This window comes from Phoca vitulina, unplaced genomic scaffold, assembly GCF_004348235.1.
Source record: "Phoca vitulina isolate PV1807 unplaced genomic scaffold, GSC_HSeal_1.0 scaffold2, whole genome shotgun sequence".
Classification (NCBI taxonomy): Eukaryota; Metazoa; Chordata; class Mammalia; order Carnivora; family Phocidae; genus Phoca; species Phoca vitulina.
In genome coordinates, this window is record NW_022589705.1 from 84,160,561 (window position 1) to 84,178,069 (window position 17,509).

The 17,509-nt window shown below is 44.2% G+C and overlaps 1 protein-coding gene across 10 annotated transcripts in view; it reads left to right on the forward strand.

The window, feature by feature from the left end:
- The window catches only part of LUZP1 (leucine zipper protein 1), a 105,181-nt gene that overhangs the window by 61,702 nt on the left and 25,970 nt on the right, over nucleotides 1-17,509 (forward strand). For 8 of the 10 annotated variants that reach the window (XR_004297811.1, XM_032391538.1, XM_032391556.1 and 5 more), the window contains exon 2: nucleotides 4,282-4,387. The gene's annotated coding sequence lies outside the window, so the exon portion shown is untranslated. Of the gene's footprint in view, nucleotides 1-73; nucleotides 91-3,792; nucleotides 3,808-4,281; nucleotides 4,388-17,509 lie in introns of those variants that run through there. The other 2 variants (XM_032391573.1, XM_032391583.1) reach the window with 2 other exon arrangements.

The window sequence follows — 17,509 nt, forward strand, 5'->3', positions numbered from 1 at the left end:
TGGGGAGAGGAAGAAGCAGGCTTCCTACGGAGCAAGGAGCCCAATGCGGGGCTCAATTCCAGGACCCTGGGATCATGACCTGAGCCGAAGGTAGACGCTTAACAACTGAGCCACCCAGGCGCCCCTACCTGGAGTGTCTTGAACTCCTGCATGAAGTGACTTGAGTGTGGGAAGCTGGTCAGGGATGGCATTCAGCTTACCTGCTTTTATCAGCCTAGGTGGCACTAGGTTGGCTCTCCCCAAACTGCTGCCACTCTTAAGCCCCAGACCCAGTGATTGGTCCCACTCCATCCTGCCATCAGCCTGTTTACAGGTTGGCTTTTTGGTGAAGAGATTGCATAGGGCAGAAAAAACAAAATCTCTCCTCACTTGTTTCCTGAACACTCCTGAGAATGCTCCCTCAGCAATTCTAGGGGAAAAATGATTGTCTCCTTGCTTCTTGCTTCTCATTAGACACAATGGGGCACCAGATTTGACTCCTAGGACTTTGGATATTATGGTTATCTCAGGTTTAAATTTTTATCCCACCCTCTCATTTTCCACCTTCAGTTTGGTTCTTTGCTTACGTCTGGAAGAACTCAAAAAGTTAATTAGTACATATGAGGGGTGGCCTGCTCCAGCAGAATTGCAGGGTCCTGGTATCTCCGTGATCCTTAGTTATTCTGGTTCTCTCTGGTAACAGAAAATCAAGGTATCACTGTGTACACTCAGGTGAAGGACTGAGGGTGGTTCTTCTAGAGACTGCGGATGACCCAGAATTTTTGATTTTGGATAATTTCTCTTGATCTGCAGATGTCATGGACTCTCTTCTCTGTCATCTCCATTCTGTTCTTAAGCCCTTTCAGAGGATTTTTGTGGTTGTTGTTTCAGGTATTACATTTCTGTTCTGAAATTTCCACTTTTCAAATAAAATTTTTTTCACTTCCTCTGCTTAGCTATAATTGCTGCTTTAATATCCTTGTCTGATAATTCCAGTATTTGGGTCATCTTGGAGTTGCCCTCTGCTCATTGTCTTTTCCCTTGCAAATTGGGTGTAGTTTTTCTAGTTCTTCGTGTAATCTGGGATTGTAGCCTGAACATGAATGTGTGTGGATGTTAATGCTATGGAGACCCTGATTTCTGGTGATGTTTTTATTTTAGCAGGCAATTACCTAAGATTCAATACTGCAGGGTCTGTCTCCCCTGTGGGAGGGGGTATGCAGTTCAGACCTTAGTCCAGTTCTTTGGTCCTTGGCTGAGGTGCTTGGGTTCTGCCCTGTGTGTGCACGGTTCAGGGCTCAGCTGGAGGTTTGGATGGAGTTCATACACAGCACCTGGGACTTTGCTTCTCTGGCCCTCTTCTTTCTTATTTCCCATTACCTGTGGCTGCTCTGGACTCTGTCTGTGGTTCCTCCAGAGAGAAAGCCTGGTTTTTGTTTTTTGTTTTTTTTTTTAAAGATTTTATTTATTTATCTGACTGAGAGACAGCGAGAGAGGGAACACAAGCCAGGGGAGTGGGAGAGGGAGAAACAGGCTTCCCGCGGAGCAGGGAGCCCGATGTGGGGCTCGATCCCAGGACCCTGGGATCATGACCTGAGCTGAAGGCAGACGCTTAACGACTGAGCCACCCAGGCGCCCCTGGGGTTTGTTTTTCGATTGGCACTGCAGCTGGTCAGCCTTCTGGTGAAAGCTCCCAAACTGGGGAATTCGTCCCATCCCAGCCTCTTCTCCCAGTTTTTGACTTCTCTCCAAAATCTGCTGGCCTTTGTTCACTTCAGATAGTTTTTTACATTTTATCCAGAGTTTATTGCGGTTATCTGTTGGAGGATGATACTGGAACCAGAATTACCTCATAGCATTTTTATCTGTTATCAAAGTGTTTTGGGAACAAAAGTGATACCTATTTAGAGAGCTTCAGTCTTCAGCAATCATATAAGGATAATTGGATGCATTTTTTTCAGTGTAGCTTATTATCTCAGGTGGACTCAACTGTCTTCATTTTAACTTGCTTTGCAACCTTGGGTAAGTCTCTTCTCGTGGGACTCACTTTCTCCTCTGGTACATGAGACAGTTGAACTCTCCGTGATCTGTAAGGGTCCTTTCATCTCTGCTTCTAGACAGATAGACAGACAGACAGACACTACCCACACATACACACTGCCACCACTATCTCTGGCAAAGTTAACGGTGTGGGTGGATCTCCCAGGGTGGAAAGCTCTCTGAAGGGGCAGCACTAAAGAGTATGAGGATCTTTACAGTCATCCTCTTGTTCTGGGGACAGAAGGCCAGTGTGCCAAGGATGCACGAAGTAAATGACATTCAGAAGCAAAGGAAAGAAATCATTTGCTGCTTGCTTCCATCCCTTAGAAATAAGGAGAGAATGTAGACAGTTGAAAATAAGTCTGGATCATCAGGAGTTCCTGTTTGTTTGATTCTGGGCAGTGTATTCTCTCCTGTTTTGAAAGGAATAGCCCCCTGGGCCTTAGTAATACGCCGGGAAATGTGGCAGGAGGCTGTGGGGGCGGGCAGTAGCTCTCAGCGGTGCTGCTGTCATTGTTGGGCCAAGGGGAGACAGAGCAGATTGAAATGGCAATTATACACGGTCTACTTCGACTGGCTTTTAAAAAAATGTGTGTGGCGGGGGGAGGGTTTGTGGGGGAAGCTAAAACTTCTCCCACATCCACTCAGGCCATCCCTTGGGTGCTGACCCTGGTATAGCTCTTTTTTCCTACTTTTCTATTTTTATTGCTTGTCATTAATTCTTTTCTGTTCTGGTCTTACTGGCTTGAGGCTTCAGGCCCTCATATTTCTTTTAAAGATTTATTTATTTATTTGAGAGTGAGCATGTGCAAGAGGAGGTGGGGGAGGGGCGGGGGGGTAGAGAGAGGATCAGTGAGGAGCCTGACTCCGGGCTGGATCTCATGACCCTGAGATCATGACCTGAGCCAAAAGGAAGAGTTGGATGCTCAACCAAATGAGCCACCCAGCCAGCCCCCTCATCTTTCTTTTAAAGCCATTTGAAAAAACTATCATTCAGTTATCTCTCTATTTTAATTTTAAGCCATCTCACTCTAGGAGCATAGAGGCAGGGATGGACTCTACTGTGTGTGTGTTATGGGGTTGGTAGTGGAGGTGGAAATTAGACTAAAGGGACCAACGGCCTCAGAAGGAGATCACAAGGTAGTCTGTGGGATGTGTAAGGGAGGGATGGGCCATCATGATGAGAGAAGGGGGTTAGTTTGTGTTTAAGATCAAGTATAGAAGCTTTACTTCCAGTGTAGAAGGTATCTTACCATTCTTTGGCAAGACGAGGATAGACAAAAGTTTGCCCCAGATCTTCCACCTCCAGTAATTCTTCTGAAACTTTAGGGGTAACATTCAGTGGGTTAGTAGACCTTTCAGGTCTCCGACATAATGCTTGTTATAAAACCAGAGGGTAATTTTCAGACAGAGAAGCCCTACTTGGTTCTAATTGATACAGAGTGGTTCAAGGCCCTTTTGAGGACCACATCTTGAAGGCAACCCAATAAGAGTCAGCCTGGTGAAGGGGCTTTTTTGTCAGACAGGCATGGGTTTGAATCCTGATGACTGCCGTTCATTCATTCATTCATTCATTTAAAGATTTTATTTATTTATTTGACAGAGAGAGACAGTGAGAGAGGGAACACAAGCAGGGGGAGTGGGAGAGGGAGGAGCAGGCCTCCTGCTGAGCAGAGAGCCCGATGCGGGGCTGGATCCCAGGACCCTGGGATCATGACCTGAACCGAAGGCAGATGCTTAACGACTGAGCCACCCAGGCGCCCCCTGACTGCCATTTATTAGCAAGCTGTAAGATCTTGGACAAATCACTTGACTTCTTGAAATTTAGATTCTTTATTAGAGGATGATATTATTGTATTATTGTCTTGTATGAAATATAAAACATATTGCCCAGGGTGTGGTAGGTACTCCACAGATGTTTGGGGGTTTTTTCTTACCCATCTTCTAAAACATCGTATTTTTAGTAGAATCCTGGCTTTAGTCCTAAGCAGTTGTGTGACTCACCCTTTCCAAGTTTCAGTTTATTTCCTTAAATTGAGGGCATTTAACTAGTTGATTTCTGAGATCCCTCCCAAGCTGTAAGATGTCATGAGTTTTAGACTTTTGGGGACTGTGGAGTCATGTTAATTTAAGAAAGACAGCATAGTCTGCCTTGAGACCATATCATCTGAAAGGAAAAGGAAAGTCTCCTCTCCCTTCAGCTCAGTCTTGGTGCAATTCCCGCTTTACCTATGTCTTGCTTTCTGTTTATAATCTGTCCAGGTCAAGAGGCAGCTGCCATTGAAAGATAGTGAGCACCTGTTTCCAAGACAGCAAGCACCAGGGGGGCCACCGGGAGCATTAACGGAAAGCTTAAGTTACCTAAATGGTAAGTATGCTGTACAGCGAAAAAAGTATGCTGGCCACAGATAGAATTGCATGGTTTCTGAAGTCTCTGCAATTTTTGCATCACTGCGGGAGAGGGAGGAAAGTTAATATTTGTTGATGAACCAAACACTGTGTGTACTTAATTTTTTTTCTTTAAGATTTTATTTATTCATTTGAGAGAGAGACAGAGACGAGCCGGTGGGGGGGCGGTGGCAGAGGGAGAGGGACAAGCAGACTCCATGCTGAGCAGAGAGTCCGATGCAGGGCTCGATCCCAGGACCCTGAGATCATGACCTGAGACGAAGGCAGACAATCAACTAAGACACCCAGGCGCCCCCTACATGTGTTTTCTTTTTTTTTTTTTTTTAAAGATTTTTTTATTTTATTTATTTATTTGAGAGAGAGAATGAGAGAGAGAGAGCATGAGAGGGGGAGGGTCAGAGGGAGAAGCAGACTCCCTGCCGAGCAGGGAGCCCGATGCGGGACTCGATCCCGGGACTCCAGGATCATGACCTGAGCCGAAGGCAGTCGCTTAACCAACTGAGCCACCCAGGCGCCCCCTTCCATGTGTTTTCTAATGTAGTCAGCCAAACAGCCAACCTACCCAAGGTAAAAATCCTCGTGTTTAGTCAACAACTTTCAGAAATAGGCCTAAGCTAGCATTTGCTAAATACTTACTGTGCACCAGGCACAGTCCTGTTTGACATGCATTATCTCCCTTAGTATTTACACCGATGCTACAGGTAAGTGCTATTATTTTCACCCCAAGGAAATGAACCTGGAGACATTAAATAACTTCTCCAAGTTCACACAGGGAGTGAAGGGGAGGACTGGATTTCATCCTGGGTTATTTTCATTGTACTGTAATGTTTCTCTTTTGAGAAAGTTACTGTTTTTGGTTGAGACAGTGACTGACTTAATGTTTAAAAAACAAAGCAAAATAAACAAAAACCTGTCTTGGTTGACAGCTAGCTCCTTTTCCTAGCCCTTCTGGATTCTGCACTCTAGTTATTTTCTTGGTTGTTGCTGACCAAGGCAGAGCGCAGTGAGGAAATAGAAGGAGCTCACACTTGTGTAGCCAAAGGACCAAACTGAGTGGTTTTGGTTACCAGGGGTAGCTGGAGAATAGCTAGAGGAAGGTTCTCTGGAAAGGTAAAGCGATGGGGCGGCCGCTGACTTGAGTCTGGGAACTGGTTCTAGGCATAGTAGTGACAGGACAGGATGTAGGAAAGGAATCTCAACAAGACGTCTCACTCTCACAGTGACCCCTCCCAGGAAAGGGGGGCACATCACACATAGCTCGGGCTCTTCTTAAGGGGGTGGGAAACTTTGAGGCAAACTCTTGCCCTGTTACTTGGTTCACGATTCTTGGCACGCCTGGGTGGCTCAGTCGGTTAAGCATCTGCCTTTGGCTCAGGTCATGATCTCAAGATCCTGGGATCAAGTCCCGCATCAGGCTGCTTGCTCAGAGGGGAGTCTGCTTCTCCCTTTGCCTGCCGCTCCCCCTGCTTGTGCTCTCTCTCAAATAAATAAATAAATAAATGTTAAAAAAAAAAATTGGCTCAGGATTCTTGTTCTGTTCCTTTCCCTAGAGCATTTTTCCTACCTCAGGGAACTGGGTTAGGAAACTTGTTCTGTTTGGGTGGTGTGGCAGCCAGCATTCGTTGTTCATAGATCTTTCTGATGGTATTATAGTCCCTTTTTATTGGAGCACCAGTGTTTTGTGGTTTTGTTTGTGTGTTTTTATGTTTCAAGTTTTTATGTAAATTCTACTTAGTTAATATACAGTGTAATATTAGTTTCAGGAGTAGAATTTAGTGATTCATCACTTACATATAACACCCAGTGCTCATCACAAATACCCTCCTTACTGCTCATCCCCCGCCCACCTTCTCTCCAGCAACATTTAGTTTGTTCTCTATAGTTAAGAAGCATCAATGTTTTTTAATATACTTGGTGAATTTGACAGGGCAGGTGATCATTTTCTTTAACAAGCCTTACTACGCATACCTATTGTACATAGAGTATTTTGTTATATACGGGGGCTTATGTTCTGGTGATACAAATTGACCACTTACTACGTGCTAGCACAATTCTTGGAGCTAAACAGCTCTAAACAAAACAACAATACAGCACTAAACAAAACAGGAAAAGTCCTTGCTCTCAAGGATTATATACTAAAGGGTAGAAACATAAAAAAAGAAAATGAATAACTAGATAGAAACAAACAGGTGAGTAGATAAATAATATCCACTAGGTGATATGTGCTCAGAAGAACAAAAGCAGGGTCAGGTGGCCAAGTGATAAGGTGCCTGGGGGACTGCTCCTTTATGTAAGGAGATCAGGGAAGGCCTCTGATGAGGTGATAGTTCCAGCCAAGATCTGAAAGAGGTGAGGGATCCAGGCAGGAATACCTGGGAGAAAAGCATCCCAGGCCGAAGGAACAGCAGGTGTAGGATCCCCAAGGTATGAGTGTAACTTGTCCTTGACAAGGAGGCCTGTGGCTGGAGTGGAGTGGGAGGGAAAGAGTAGTAGGAGGAAGAGCAGGGAAGCAGTGGGACCCAGATCAGGTATATTCTAAGTGAGATGGGGGAGGCACTGGAGAGTCCGAGCAGAGGAGTGAATGAGCTGACTTCTGTTTTGAAAGGCTTCATCTGGTTGCTGTGGGAGAATAGACTGGAGGGGGGCGGAGGGGAGGGCACGGCGGGCAGTGTGAAGTGAAACAGAGAGACCAGTGAGGAAACTCTTGCAGTGATCAGTACAGTCTAGGGGAGGGATGATGGCTGGGACTAGGGTCCCAGGGTGCATAGCCAGAAAGCAGTGGATTCTGGACATGTTTTGAAGGTAGGGTCAAATTCTAGTTCTCCCTGTAGAAATGTTTGATTTCTCTGGACTTAACCTTTTGGTCACATGGGTTTGAGGGTATCAGTGGACACTTGACAGTAATCCCTGGTGAAATTCTAAAATTGAGCAAAGGATGAGAACACAGTGTCCCCTAGAAGCCACTTGTGTTCACTAAGTAAGTCATGCTAACTAATAACAGTTGTTTTCTTTAAGTTCTGCCTTGTTTTTTGTTTTTTTTTAAGATTTTATTTATTTATTTGAGAGGGTGAGAGAGAGTGAGAGAACGAGTTGGGGAGTGGCAGAGGGAGAAGCAGACTTCCCGCGGAGCAGGGAGGCCGATACGGGACTTGATCCCAGGACCCTGAGCCGAAGGCAGTCGCTTAATTGACTGAGCCACCCAGGTGCCCATGCTCTCCCTTGTTTTTATTTAAACTATAGCATCAGTACAAGTTTATTATAGAAATCTAGAAAATAAAGATAAATAATGGGAAAAATCAAACCATCCATAGATGATTACTACATATAACATTTTGTTGTATGTCAGGACAATGCATTTTTGCAAAGATTCTAGGTTGGATGGTCTGGAATATGCTACAAAGATAATGTGGTGTAAGTCCTACAGTTAGGTATTTAACATTTTCTCATGTGATTCCAAGACAAAATTTTGGGCTGGCTTACAAGCAGGTATTGTATAAATATTAATAATGGATCAGTGTTTACCAGGAATGGCTGTTTTTAGTGGCGTTCTGGATGGCTGTTGTTATATTTTAACAGTTTGAACATAAGCACCAATGAAGATATAGAAAAGATGTGTCTATCATATTTACAGTGAATATTTGCAAGCTGGAATGTGTAGAAGTATTTAGACAATTGAAACTGTTGATTGAAACTAACTTTCAAGTTGTTGAAATACAAAAAAATGGTGAATAATTTAAGCTAAAACTTACATAGCACTTAAGATGGATGGGGTACTAGTCTAAGCACTTCATGTATTAACTCATTTGCACTTACAGTAACCCTTAAAGGTAGGCATTGAAGCACAGAGAAGTTAAGTAACTTATCTGAGATCACACAGCTAGGAAGTGGCAAAATCAGGGTTTGAACTTAGGCTGTCTAGCTCCAGTGTCTTTAATCTTGAATTCTTGTACCATACTGCCTACAAAAGATATAAGAACTAGTCCTATATTTAGGTTATTAAAATTAATTAGACTTAAGAGCAGTTTATTTAAAAAAAAAATCAGTATGAACCTACAGACTGGTAGTGTGGCTGCCAGATTAGCTCATGCAGTCTTAGGTTCATTATTAAAACTGGATTAACCAGGTCATCTTTCAAATCCTCCCCCACCCCTTTACTCCATTGCTACTGTCTTAATTCAGGCCCTTATTCTCTCTCTTGCCTTGACTATTACAATAGCTGCCTAGTTTATCCTGTCAGACTGTTCTTTCATAAATGCAGCTTTTTTTTTTTTTAAGATTTATTTATTTTAGAGAGAGAACAAGCACGCAGTATGGGGAGGGGCAGAGGGAGAGAGAAACTTAAGTGGACTCCATGCTGAGTACGGAGTCCAATGTGGGGCTCAATCTCAACCACCGTGAGATCGCGACCTGAGCTGAAACCAAGAGTCGGATGCTTAAGGGACTTGCCCCCCAGGCGCCCCACAAATGCAGTTCTCATTGTGTGGCTCCCTTGCTGAAATCCTTTTGTCCAAAGCAGGTTGCACATTTGCTTCCCATGGCCACTTGTAGCCATGTAGGATGTGTTGTGGAGGGTTGTACAGTGGTGGTCTTTTTATTTCCTTTTTGAATTAGTTGGCCACATTTAAGAGACTCATATAAAAGTAGAGTTTGATCTCTTTTAGCCAGTGTCCTACCAGGCCCCCGTCACTCATTGACATTATTGGCCTGATCTCTTTGGCATTTGCATTTGCAACCTCTGGCATAAAGGCTAAGTATCTTTCCTTCGAATGTGTGGTACCCAGATCTGAAGACAATTCCTTAGATGTAGTTTGGTCAGTACAGGACACAGACTAATAGCTTCATTTATTTTCCAAAACATTTGTAAGGTTCCTTGCCTTGCTCCATCACAGTGTTCAGCGCCCATGAAGGGAAAATAAAGATGACACAGTCCTGCTCTCGGAGCTCAGAGCCCAGAGCCCAGGAGAGGAATACAAACATATGAGCAAGGAAGCACCATGGTACAGCGATGGAAGTACCTACAAGGTTTAGGGTGGTGCATTGTGTTGTGGGAGGGGCTATCTGAAAAGGTGAGAGAGGACAGGTGCCTCCGTGAAAGATGGTCTCAAGGGAGTGAGGCGGAGGCGGTGCGAAGGAAGAAGGGAGGCTGAAAGCGCACTCTTAGACTTGTTCCTCGGACCCGGCCACCTCAGCCTCTGTGCCCACTGGCAGATTGCAGGGGTCTCTGTTGCGCCCCTCTCTGCCCTCCATCCTCACCAGTTACCTGCTCTGTTCTTCTCCTCATGCCTCTCTGCTCAGTCCTGGGGAAGGAAGGTTGCCCAGATGCAGCGATGTTTTGTCCCTCTCTCCTTCTCTCCTCCTCACTTCTCTCCTCCCTCCCTCCTTCTTTCTTTCCTTCCTATAAACAGTTATTTTATATCCTTTACGTACCAGAGACTGTTCAAAGTGTGAAGAGACAGCAGTAAAAAACAGCTACAAACACGAAAAACCCTGTTTCTGGCATCCTGGATCTTACATTCTAGTAAAAAGAGTCGAGCAGTAATCAAGTGGTTAAATGTGCTTTAAAAAAAAGAAAAAAAAAAGGAGCTGTCCAAAGGTGGAATGAGTTGCCTCGGGAAGAAAGAAGTGTCCTGCCTGTTGTTAGAAGTGTTTGAACAGGAGTGGAGTGGCTACTTGCAAGGTACCTTCTGCGAAGAGCGGGGGTTGGATCACAGGGTCTCTAAATCCTTTCCCACCTGGAGAACCTTTCTGTGCTAGGTGGGCTACTAACTCTTGAGGTTTGCATATCTAAAACATGAACTTGTGCTTCTGGGGAAAATAATCGAAGCCCAGTCATGACATAGAAGCCCTCAGGAAGAAGTGGAGATGTGGGCAGCCTAAGGGTTTAAGACAGGTGACTAGAAATGGTTGGGAGGAAGCTGCTTAAAAATAGGCTTCCCATTTTCCTTTCGACCAGGGGTTGGCAAACGGTGGTCCACAGGCGCAGTGCCTGTTGTTGTAAATAACGTGGGATGGAAGCACAGCCGTGTCAGTACTGCACTGTAGTCCGGTATGGCCGCTTCTGCTGGAGTGGCAGAATGGAGTAGTGGGGACAGACCCCGACCTAGGTCTTACAAAGCCTAAACTACTTACTGTTAAACTAAGTTGTATACTTCTGTGTATACTATCCTACTTCCCAGAATTGAAGTGTAATCAACATGCTGCGTTGTATTAGTTTCAGGTGTACCGCAGTGGATTCAGCCTTTCTACTCTGTGCTTACCACGATGGATACTGTCAGACTCTGAAGACAAAGCTTGCCGACCCCTTACTTCAGGGACTGTTGGGAAGAGGAAGTGTGAATCATGGTAGCTGTGTTAGGGGGAAAGGGCAGGGTAGGTTTGATTATGTTCTATTTCAGACCTTCCTGGTCCAGGAGGACAGGAAGAAGAGCCAGCCTCCAAAATGCTGGATAGGGCCATTTGGAACTGGGTTCAAGAACTTTGGCAGAAAGGAGCCCTGAGTGAGAGAGAACTGGTGCTGGATCTTTCTAGTGTGGATTGGAACTGAGCTAGACGCCGGTGTGGGGGGCAAGTTTGCATTAAAGGGTGGGACCACCCTTCCCTCTCTTCACTTTCCTATGATTCCTGAGGTTTAATATCAGTCATTTCCTTCCCCGAATCCACCCTTGGGCACAATTAGTCACTTCTTCCGAGCTTCCAGTGCAGCCTCTATCAAGTGGTAAACTGTGCTAAGGGAAAAAAGCATGGTAGGAGGACAGGACATGGTAAGACTGTCAGGGAGGCTGCTTTATTATTGTTTTATAATTAGTTCTTTCTTGTGCCAGGGGCCTGGCAAGGGTCAGTCTTGATAATCTGTCTAGCACTTGGCAAAATACTAGGAACATCATAGATGTTCCATAGATGTCTACTTCAATAAATGAATTTTACCTGGATAAACATACTAGGGCATGTGGGAGGCACTGGGAAGAGAGGCATCTGCCCCTTCCTTTTGGATGGTCTTGGAGGTAGCAAAGCATTTCTTACTCTGGTTATGCTTAGGGCCAAAACATCAGAGAAAAGTGACACTCTGACCCCATTTTCTTGTTTTCCCTGGGCATGGAAGGGCTGATTTTAGTGAGAGGCTATTTCTAGGAGGATTTTGCTGGTGAAACTTACCTTAGGTCTGCATAGGAGTTTTCAGAGTTCTTTAGCTGACTGTTTTTTGTTTTGTTTTTGTTTTTGCTGTGAGTAGGTCAGGTTTGTATTTTATTTGCTCAGAGGAAGGTGCTGGGGCATAGAGAAGATCATTGACTTGGCCAACAGGTTAACATTCTCAAAGACTACGGATTATAGAGGTAGACTTGGGTTCAGCATCTGGCTGTCCTCCTTGCTAGCTGTGTGACCTTCGGAGGTCAAAGGTCCCAATCCCATAATGTTATTGTGAAGGCTGAATAGAATAGTAGTGATAGCTACTGTTGGTTGTGACTTAATGCGCAGGGTATTCTGCTAAGCCCTTTACATCCCCTGGGATTACCATACTTTATGGGATGAGAAAGCCTCAGAGAGGTAATTTGTTTAAGAAAAAGTAAGTGGTAGATCTGGGATTCCTAGAGAAAGCATGTATTTAATATATTGTCTGTAATACAGTAGTGCTCCATTGGTGGTTGTCCTCTGCACCTTTTTGTTATTGGTCTGTGTATAATCAGAACTGCCCACTTTGTAAAAATGCTTAAGTTTCCAGGAAGGTGATTCTACACAATGGGAAGAATCCTGGATAGACAATCAGGAGACTAAAGTCCTTACCTTTACTGAGTTGCTAGAGAAACCACAGTATTTATCTCTGAGTCTCAGTTCCTTCATTTTTAAAATAAGGGGATTGGGCCAAATTGGTGGTTTTATTTTAAATAAAAGCAGTGGAACTCTTTACTGTCATATGGGGGAAACCCAATATGTTAAGAAGCTAATATGAGTTGCTTTGGCTGATGAAGTGAATGAAGGAGCCTGAAGCTCAGCCTGCTAAAACCTTCTTCCTTGTTCTCTTTCCCCTGGATGAACTCTGAGGGGATTTGCTGAGCCCAGTTTGAAAACCTGTGGACTGAATGATCTTTGAGCTACATTTTGGCTCTGAAATCCCATTCTAAGGAGTGGAAAAAGATCCAGGTTTTCTTTTTCCCCTTCTTTCCAACACGTGGTCCAATAACTAGAGCTAGACAGCCTGTGAATGATGTGGGTTTTTTGGTATTTATGCCCCATTTCCATGCATAGACCTGAAAGCCAGAGGGGCAGAGTTCGAACAGGGAAAAGCACCGGGACTGAGACGCTGCAGGTGGCACTGGGCTTGGGATAAAGTCATTCAGAGCATCATCATAGGACCTGATATCTGTGCCGGCCATATCTGCTCTTGCCAGTTGTTTTTGCCTTTGTAATCCATGAGTAGCTTGTTGACATTTTTATTATTTTGTGTTAATGGTTAGTGCCAAAGGGCTAATAAAGTCATTTAATAATTGGGGGGCTCATTCAGCCATTCATTCATCAAATTTTAAGCATTAATTATGTGCTAGGCTTCCTGCTGGGTACTAAGAATACAGTGGTGAATAAGAAACAAATTGGAGAGACAAAAGGGGAAAATACCACTTGAATACAGCACGTTGTGTGCTGTGATGGGACCGGTCCAGCGCACTCACTCTAAGAGCAAGGAGAGGCCCTGATCTGGCCTGCGATTTGGGGAGGGAGGTGCTCCAGGAGCTTCCAGGACGAGGTACTGTGTAAGGCGGGATTTGGAGAAATGAGAAAGATTACCAATCAAGCTAGTGAAGGCCTGGAGGGGAGGGAATGCAAGGTTTGTGGGCTGCAAGAGTGCAGGTGGCGTTTGAGAGGTGGGCAGGGCCAGATCCTTTGGGGCTTCACATGCTTCGTTGGGGACTTCGGTCTTTATCTTGAGAGCAGCAAGGACCTTGAAAGGATTTTGAGTACTGGTGTGTAAGAGCTCCTTCTCTTCACATCGCCAGTAAGTGTTTGCTGGATAGTTATTGGGCTTAGCTATTTCAGTTCTTGTGCTGGCTGGCTGGCTCATGTCCGAGTTTTGAACAGAACATGTAAAATTGGCACTAAAAGCCAAATGAATAAAGCAATAGGATTCCTGGATTCTACTTATTCAGAATTAGAATTTGTAGATGTTGAACATTTCTCTCTTCTGGAAAAGGAATTTGTTTATGAAAATTATAGTATAAGTGAGAGTTGCTGAGGGAGATGTTTCAGTTTGGGGTAAGCTGTGGTTTTTTTTTTTTTTTTTTTTTTTTTAAACAGCTTTATTGAGATCTAATTTATATATCAAAGTTCATCTCTTTAAAGTGTACAGTTTAATGGCTTTCTAGCATATTTATGAAGATAAGCTGATTCAAAGCACTTTGTAGGAACATCACGTATCATTTGTTTTCTAATAACTGTTATGCCAATACAGATCTTTTAAAATTGGTTTATGGGCCATATTTATTCAGCTCCCATTTCCTTCACCCTGTAGATAAACTGGTCAGGTGTTTTGTGTTTTTTACTGGACCACTAGGCAAAAGGCCAAAAACAAGTGGTACTCGAAGTAGGAAAAGTGGATGGGAAGAAGGGAAAAGGTTTTTTTCTTATATAAATGTATGTAGGGTTTTTCTTTCTCTTTTCGAGAATGAGGAAGCATATAAACTGGAAAGAGAAAGAAGAGAGACCAAAAGAAGCAAAGAGAAGACAGAGAGAGATGGACCCAGGAAGCAGAGTGGCAATGAGAAAGAACCAATCAGGGAGAGGGCAGGATCCCGGAGTCTGAGGGAGGGACGGAGGCAGGGAGGCTCTGCAGTTCTAGCACTTCCTTGGCCTTGGCGGTTTTAGGGCTGCGCATGGGCTCCATCTGGCGGCTGACGGCATACAGTGCGGGCAGGGGAAGGGATCTTGGGGTTGGAGACAAGTGGCTTTTGGCATTTCCTCAAATCTTTCTCTTTTGCCCTGGGTTTTCTTGTGGGATCATTGTTGAGTCAGTTCTTCTCTTCCGAGTGGTGGCTGTTTTTCTGTTATGGCTCAGATGGTGTTCCCTCACTCCTTCCACCTGGTTTTAAATCTAATCTCATCAGACTGTATCACCTCACACCCTTAGTGCTGCTCACCTTCTGACGCCTCAACCCCCCAGAGTGCCTCTGAGTTCTCAGTGACTTTAGCTTCTTATTTAATGTCACTCTTTCCAGCTCTGGTCCTGTTAGTTTCTGGTGCTTTCAAGGTACATACATTCTGTGGTCCTTGCAGTGTCTTTGCCTCTCAGTTATTTCTCTCTCCAGTGATCTTCCTAGCCTATCCCTGCTCCTAGCAGTCCCATGATCGTGGTCATCTGTGACCAAAAACTTCAGGATTTTTATTTTTGTTTTTTTATTAAGACTATCTTGGGCGGTGCCTGGGTGGCTTAGTCGGTTGCTTTTGGCTCAGGTCATGATCCCAGGGTGCTGGGATCGAGCCCCATGTTGGGTGCTTCTCCCTTTCCCTGTCCCCCCCCCATGCTTGTGCGCTCTCTCTCTCTCTCAAAAAAAAAAAAAAAAAGACTATCTTGGGGGCGCCTCGCTGGCCCAGTTGGTGGAGCATGCAACTCTTGATCTTCAGGTTGCAACTTGGAGCCCCATGTGGGTGTAGAGATTACTTAAAAAAAATAAAATATTTAAAAAAAGGAAAAAGACTATTTTAGAGTATTTTTTGGTTCACAGAAGAATTGAGGGGAAGAGATTTCCCGTATACTCCCTGCCCGCCTGCCTTCCCCATTACCAGCATCCCTCACCAGAGTGGTACATGTTACAACTGACAAACCTACATTCACATGCTATAATCACCCAGAGTCTGTAGTTTATGTTATGGCGCACTCTTCGTGGTGTACATTCAGTGGGTTTGGACAAATGTATAATGACGTGTATCCACCATTACTGTATCATATAGAGTAGTTTCACTGCCCTAAAAATCCTGTGCTCCACCTATTCATACCTTAGTTTTTGACATTCTCCATTACTGCAACCCCTTGGTAATTTCAGTTCCTAGAGATAGATCCCCGCTCTGATGACCATCTCCTGTCTTTCAAGCTCACTGCTGCTAGTACCCTGACTCCAGTGATCCTTCAGCCTTTGTTGGTACCTTCAGTTCATTTGATCCTGTTATATTTTCACTGTTCTTCACATGTTCTCATCCCTCTTTACCGAATGAGCTTAAGTTCTCTTGCACATGCCTGTATGTGGCCTTGTCTTGCGTTGTTATATTTGTAGAGCTCCAGCCGGGTTCAGTCCAACTCTGTCTCCTCTGTGCCTTCATCTGGTTGGCTGAACAAGACTGGATATAGAGATACAACCTTGCCAATTGGATTCACTTTAAATCATAACCATGAATTTTAAGTGGGCCCTTAATGTTGCCTAGCAGTCATTCACTATTTCCCACTCATCTAGCTGACCAGATCTAAAACCGGTAATACTTTATCCCCCATTGCCACTTTAAGATGATGACCTTGCTTTCTGTTTCAGTGAAGACACAAAAACTACCTGAAGAGGACGTCGCTGGACCTCCTACTGCCATACCTGCCTTCCCACCTGCCCATTAACACGTGCGCCGCATCTTCCTGCCCGTCACCACGCATACACTGTTCTCCAGCGCTGCTGCTGAAACCTTATGCCCGAGCCCCATTTTCTCTCTTCTACCCAAGAACATTGCTGTAGAATGTTTCCACCGGTCTTTCATAACTTGTCAAATTTTCCCTTTTTTCCTGGATCATACTCTATCAAATACGCCAACATATTTTTTCTTCCATCTTAAAAAAAAAAACAAACCTTGATGCCACTCTTTCTGTCAGTGGCCTCTCCACCTGTTTGCTCTGCTATTTATTTATTCATTTTTTATTTTTATTTGCTCTGCTTTTTAACAGAATTCAAAAATCATCTAATATTTGTTATCTCTAATTCATCACCTTATTTTCTCTCTTAACCTTATTCTAATAAAACTTTCACTTCCATCACTTTACAATGCTGCTCTTGGCAGGGTGGACTTCCATGTTGGAAAATTTAATGGTCTGTTCCTAGCCTTCATTTTACTTGAGCCATCAGCTTCACTTGACAAAACTGAGCACCCTTCCTCCTTCAAAGGCTTTCTTTGCTGGGCTTCCATGATACTATATTCTCTTCCAGTTTTCCTTTACCTCACTACTTTGTTTTTGTGTCCTTTGCTGCTTACTCTACATTTCCACCAGTAAAAAATATTGGCCACCTTGGGGCTAAGACCTTTGACTTCTTGATTTCTCTGTATTCACTCAGTTCCTTGACAGTCTCATCCAGGTCATGGCTTTCTAAGCCATCCATTCATTGTTGACTCACAGATTTATACATTCAGCCTGTTCTCTCCTGAAATCCAGCCTTCTATATTCAAACAGCCTCTTGAATGTCTCCATTTGGATGACTAATTGATATTTCATAAATAATATGTCCCAAACCAAGTTTCTGATCTTCCTTCTCAGACTGCTCCATCCAGTCATCCCTGTTGGAATTGGTAACAGTTCAGTCCTTTTACAAATTCAGTCCAAAACCCTTGGAGTTTCATTTTTTTTCTTTCTTTAAGAGCTTTTTATTTTCTTTTTTAAGACTGATTGATTTATTTTAGAGCATGAGCGGGAGGGGCAGAGGGAGAGAGAAGAGACTCTGTGCTGAGCGGGGAGCCGGACATGAGGCTTGATCTCATGACCCTGAGCTGAAACCCAGAGTTGGATGCTCAACTGACTGTGCCCCTAGCTGCCCCCCCCTCGGAGTCCCACCTCACATGCCATCCAAGAGCAAGTGCTGTGATTCTCCTTTCAAGTGGCCAGAGTCGGACCACTTCTTACCATGTGTGTGGCCGCTGTCCTGGGCCAGGCCACAACTGCCTTTTGTCTGGATTACTCCTCTCACCCTTAACCTCTGTGGTCTGTTTTGAGCACAGCAGTCATGTCGGTCTGTATCTTGTTTTACAGGTCATCTATCTCTATTTTTTGTTATTGAGGTAACATAGGGTGTACAAACATTAAGTTATATAGCTTGATGGCAGGAATCTGCCATCCATAGAACATTCCCCAGCA